The 5,635-nt window shown below is 48.9% G+C and overlaps 1 long non-coding RNA gene across 4 annotated transcripts; it reads right to left on the reverse strand.

The window, feature by feature from the left end:
* Window positions 1–599: 599 nt before the first annotated feature.
* On the reverse strand, window positions 600–3,907 carry LOC115395529 (uncharacterized). 4 transcript variants are annotated; one of them, XR_003932292.1, is made up of 4 exons: window positions 3,853–3,907; window positions 3,643–3,766; window positions 2,003–3,426; window positions 985–1,344 (listed from the first exon to the last, which is right to left on the reverse strand). It is a non-coding gene; the product is annotated as an uncharacterized LOC115395529 (long non-coding RNA). The 4 variants fall into 4 exon arrangements; XR_003932290.1 differs by adding an exon at window positions 600–700 and having other exon boundaries at window positions 1,086–1,344; window positions 2,003–3,871; XR_003932289.1 differs by having other exon boundaries at window positions 2,003–3,766.
* Between the last annotated feature and the right edge of the window lie 1,728 nt (window positions 3,908–5,635).

The raw sequence follows: 5,635 nt of genomic DNA on the forward strand, positions 1-5,635 counted from the left end.
CCTTTTTTTCTTCATTTGATTCACTGTTAATTTAATCCTAAATTATGTTGATTGTCACACTGTGTTTTCACAGGGGACTTTTTCCTTGTCAACACTTGTACAAAAAAAACCTTTAAAACTGAGCTCAAAATAAAACCTTCAAGGGACTACGGACTTGGTGTTCATTTCGAAGGGGCAACATAAATCTGGTGCTTCCGCCCTGTTGGATTAAGTTTGTGGATGTCGATCGCTGTGGATTAGAGCTACCAGAGCCGTGTTTGGATCGGGAGTGGAAGACGCTACGAGGGACGCCGACACAGAGCTAACGGGGAGCTAATGCTAACAGCAGCGGCAACAACAGCAAACAGACGGCAAACAACTCCATCCACCATCAAAGCGGAGGTAAAAGAACTTTCAACCATGTCCTCTGAAAGTGAGAAATTGTTGGAGGACATTGAAGGGAAGCTGTTTACTTTATCTGCACTGGAACTATCAGAAATATGCACTACACTTGAAATAACTGTTAAGGATGATGATAAGGACTCACCTCGCAAAGTGAGAAGGATTATTCTCCTGCAGTTAGAGGGGGAAGACGTCACATCGCTTGAAGATGAAGGACTGTCCTTATTGTTGAAAGTGACTGATAAAATTGATGAATTAAAAGCGTTGTCAAAGTCCGGTCCCACGTCGCTACACCGCTCCCCAGCGGCCACAGATGGTACTGCACCCATCCCAGAGAATGTGGTAAGACAACGCACCTCTGCCACAATGTCAACCACCACTACTGCTATGAACTCTTCTGAAAGGAGTGCTACTGCTGTTCACCCTATGTACAGAAAGGACTTGAAAATTAATGGACAAATTGGTGAACATAATCAGTAGGATAAGCTTGGTTATGCAAGTCTGGAAAGACAAATAACAAAAGCATTTAAAAAAGGATATGATGAATGTGAAATTGTTGATGCTGTTATTCAAGCTATCATCCCAGGAACAAAATTAAGAAGCTATCTTGAAAGTAGAGATGATTTGTCACTGCAAGCTCTAAAGCAAATATTAAGAACTCATTTTGTTGAGAAAGATGCCACCGAGCTGTACCACTCACTCACACGTGCTGCACAAGAGCCCAGAGAGACTCCAGTCCAGTTTCTAGTTCGAGCCATGGACCTGAGGCAACAAATACTCTTTGCATCAGAGAGGGCAGATACAGGATTGAAGTACAGCCCAGAGCTAATTCAAAATCAGTTTCTGCAAACAATACTCACTGGACTCCATGATGACACCATTCGCACAGATTTAAAGCCTCACCTACAGAATCCAACAGTAACAGATGAGGTCCTACTGGAGAAAATGACTGCTGCCTACAACCTGGAGATGGAGAGAAAGAGCAAGCTGTCAACAAAATCCAAAGTGAAGGTGTCAGCGGTGAGTCATGATTCAAACTCAACTGATTCGGAGAGCTGCAGTTATGAGAGTAACTCTACACATAAAAGACAAGGACAATTACAGAAACGAGACACATTAATGGAGAAAGTGGACCAAGGAAACAAAGCCATTTGTGAAGCGATCCAGAACCTTACCACCCAACTGTCAAGTCTCCACCAGCTGCCCAGACAATCACCCCCGCCTGCAGCAAGGGGGCAAGCCAGCCGCAGCTACAGCCGACCGTCACCAAGGACAGGCCCCATGCGACAGTGTCACCAGTGCCAGCGGACCAATCCAGGTGGGAGGTGTGACCACTGCTACAAGTGCGGGAGCACCGACCACTGGGCTATCGGTTGCCGCCGAGTACCCAGGAATGCCACAGCCTCCACCAACAAGATTGAGAGCAGTGTACATCTTGGTAAGAATGCGCATCTATTCTGCACCACTGCACCTCTCACTGGCAAACAACATCAAACAGCTAAGCTAGTGGGGAGGAGGTGTCTTGTCCGAGCCACTATGAATAACGTTGACACCAGAGTGCTGTGGGACACTGGCTCACAAGTGTCTATAGTTGGGGCAGAGTGGAAGCAGAGACACTTACCAGACGTTGCCGTGCGGCCTGTGGAGGAGTTACTGGAGGAAGGAGGACTGGACCTGTCTGCCGCCAATGGAACACAGATCCCGTACCAAGGCTGGATTGAAGTGGAGTTCACACTGTCCCAGAATGCTGTAGCTGGGATGAGTGACAAGCCTGTGGTTGTCCCCATCCTCGTCGCCACCACAGAGCTTGAACGTCCTATTATTGGATTTAATGTAATTGAAGAGCTGGCTTTGACTAATGAGGACTCTGAGAACTGTTTTCCTGCTGGTCACATGGTGAAGAGGTTCTGTTCAGCACTTGAAGTGGGACAGAAAACTGCCAGAGCTGTTCTAACAGTCTTAAAGAAGCAGCCACCTGAGAACAATCCCCATATTGCTCGGGTGGGAAGAATATCAGTCACTGTCCCTAAGAACAAAGCTATTCAAGTGCACTGTAACTATGTACAGCAGGGTGTGCTGAATGGACCTAATGCTCTGCTAGAGCCTAACCCAGAGACACCGTGGCCCACTGGACTCAAAGTGAGAGAGCAGCTGATCGACCTCCCCCAAGACCACACAAGGATTAAAGTTACTGTTGAGAATACAACAACTTGTGACATTATGCTATGTGGCCGAACAACACTTGGCTGGTTACATAGTGTCGACGCTGTCTATCCACTTGAGTCCAAGTCTGCTGACTGTCAGCCATCAGAGAACAGCACCACATCATCACTGGAGCAGTTTAATAAAGCACCACAAGGGGAGCCCTGGGACCCGCCCGTGGACTTAAGTCACCTCTCTACAGAGCAGCAGCATAAAGTCCGGCAGATGCTGAGGGAGGAGTGTGACGTGTTTGCCAGAGATGAGTGGGACGCTGGTTGCATTACAGACTTGCAGATGGACATTAATTTGAAAGACTCTGTTCCGGTCCAAAGAACTTACAATGCAATACCCCGTCACCTGTATCAAGAGGTCAAAACTCACATTCAGGACATGCTTAACAGAGGCTGGATACAAAAGTCGTACTCATCCTACTCGTCTCCTGTAGTCTGTGTGCGTAAAAAGGATGGAACACTACGTTTATGCATTGACTATAGGCTGCTGAATGAGAAGACCCTACCAGACCGCCATCCCATCCCCAGAATCCAAGAAATCCTGGAGAACTTGGGAGGAAACTCTTGGTTCACGGTCTTGGACCAAGGCAAAGCATACCACCAAGGCTTCATGAGCGAGAAGAGCAGACCCTGTACAGCCTTCATAACACCTTGGGGACTCTACGAGTGGCTCCGAATCCCATTTGGACTGTCAAATGCCCCGGCTGCTTTTCAACGCCATATGGAGGGATGCCTGGGAGATCTGAGGGACGAAGTCTGTGTGCCCTACCTGGATGATGTCCTTGTGTTCAGCCGCACATTTGACCAACATGTGCACAATGTCAGACAAGTCCTGCAACGACAGAAAGCCTGTGGAATCAAGCTCAGAGCAGGTAAATGTGAATTTTTCAAGCCACAAGTAACCTATGTTGGTCGTGTCATCTCTGCAGAAGGATACAGGATGAACCCAAAGGAGGTGGAGGCAGTAAAGGCGCTCGCACACCAGACCCCAGCTACAGTGAAGGAGGTGAGAAAGCTCCTTGGATTCCTGAGCTACTACAGAGCTTACATCCAGGACTTCTCCAGGACTGCGAAGCCACTGTATGAGCTGCTGGCAAAGCCAAAATGTGAGCCAAAGCACCACCACAAGAAGGGGATGAAGCGTGCCAGCTACCAGCTCTCGCCCTCCTCACCTGTACAGTGGACAGATGCACACAAAGCCATTTTGGAGACCTTTGTGAATAAGCTCACCAATCCACCTGTCATGGCGTATCCTGACCTCGAGCGACCTTTCATCCTTCATGTTGACGCCTCTGAAGAAGGACTCGGAGCTGTACTGTACCAGCGCCAGGGTGGTATTCTGAGCGTTATCGGCTACGGATCCAGAACCCTCTCTCCAGCTGAAAAGAATTACAAGCTGCACTCAGGTAAACTGGAATTCCTCGCACTGAAATGGGCTATCACTGAACGTTTCCGTGATTACCTGTTCCATGCACCTCACTTCACTGTCTACAGTGATAATAACCCACTCACCTATGTCACCAAATCAGCAAAACTCAATGCTACTGGCCATCGCTGGGTTGCAGAGCTGGCAGACTATAGATTCACCCTGAAGTACAGACCTGGGACAGCTAACGGGGACGCTGACTTCCTGTCCCGTAGGCCCACACCCATGGAAACCATCATGGAAGAGTGTACTGAGGAATGTGAGCCAGAGGTCATGGAGGCTGTGTGTAAAGGCATCACACACACCCAAACAGGTGAAATTAACTGGATTTGTGCGGTCACCTGCAATGTGGATGTTTTATCACAAGATGGCAGTGTTGTATCACCAATCCAGCCTTTCACCATCCAAGACATCCTGGTCCAGCAGCAGGCAGACCCAATAATCCAGAGAGTCATCAACCTGAAAAGGAACCATACTTACCTGAAGTACAGAGATAAAGCAGCTGAAAATAAGCAGGTTCGCGCTCTTCTCAGGGAGTGGCCAAGGCTGGAGCTGGATGCGGATGGGCTCTTGTGGAGAAAAACAAACAGGACACAACTGGTGGTGCCAGAGCCAATGAAGCCCCTGGTGTACAAGTACCTCCATGAGGAGATGGGACACTTAGGTGCTGACCGGATGGTTGCTCTGGCTCGAGGACGTTTCTTCTGGCCAAAAATGAGACAGGAGGTGGAACATCATGTCACACAGGTTTGTGCCTGCATCAAGAGGAAGAAGCCAAACAGAATCACAAGAACACCACTCCAGAGTATTGAGACCTCTGCCCCATTTGAGATGGTCTCCATAGACTTTGTACATCTGGAGAGATGCAAGGGAGGTGAAGAGTATATCCTGGTTTTAGAGGACCATTTCACCAAATATGCGCAAGCCTATGCAACCAAAGATAAGGCTGGGAAAACTGCTGCAAAGAAGCTGTTTGATGACTTCATCCCACGCTTTGGTTTTCCATCCAGGCTTCACCACGACCAAGGACGAGAGTTTGAGAACCAGCTGTTTCACAAACTTCAAAAGTACAGTGGTATGTATCACTCTCGCACCACGCCATACCATCCGCAAGCTAACCCTGTTGAGCGCTTTAACAGGACTCTGCTGAGTATGTTGCGGACTCTGGAGGAGACGGAGAAGACCAGATGGAAGGAGCACCTCAATAAAGTGGTCCATGCCTATAACTCCACCATCCATGAGGCAACGGGCTATTCTCCTTTCTTCCTGCTCTTTGGACGTGAACCAACTCTCCCTGTAGACCTCCTGTTTCCAAAGAAGCCCAGTGATACAGAAAGACAGACCCCGGCTGGCTACGCTGAGAAGTGGAGGGAGGCGATGCAGGAAGCCTATGCCATCGCCCTCAAAACATGAGGAAATCTGCGAAGAAGGGGCAAGGCTACTACAATCAGCGTGCCTGGAGCTCCACCCTAAAGCCAGGTGACCATGTGCTGGTGAGGAACCTCACGCCCCGAGGTGGTCCAGGAAAACTCCGGAGTCACTGGGAGGAAGCTGTCCATGTGGTGAGAGAGAGCAAAGGTCCAGAAAGTCCGGTGTATGTCGTGGAGCCCCTCAA

The sequence above is a fragment of the Salarias fasciatus genome, chromosome 10 (genome assembly GCF_902148845.1).
Source record: "Salarias fasciatus chromosome 10, fSalaFa1.1, whole genome shotgun sequence".
NCBI lineage: Eukaryota > Metazoa > Chordata > Actinopteri > Blenniiformes > Blenniidae > Salarias > Salarias fasciatus.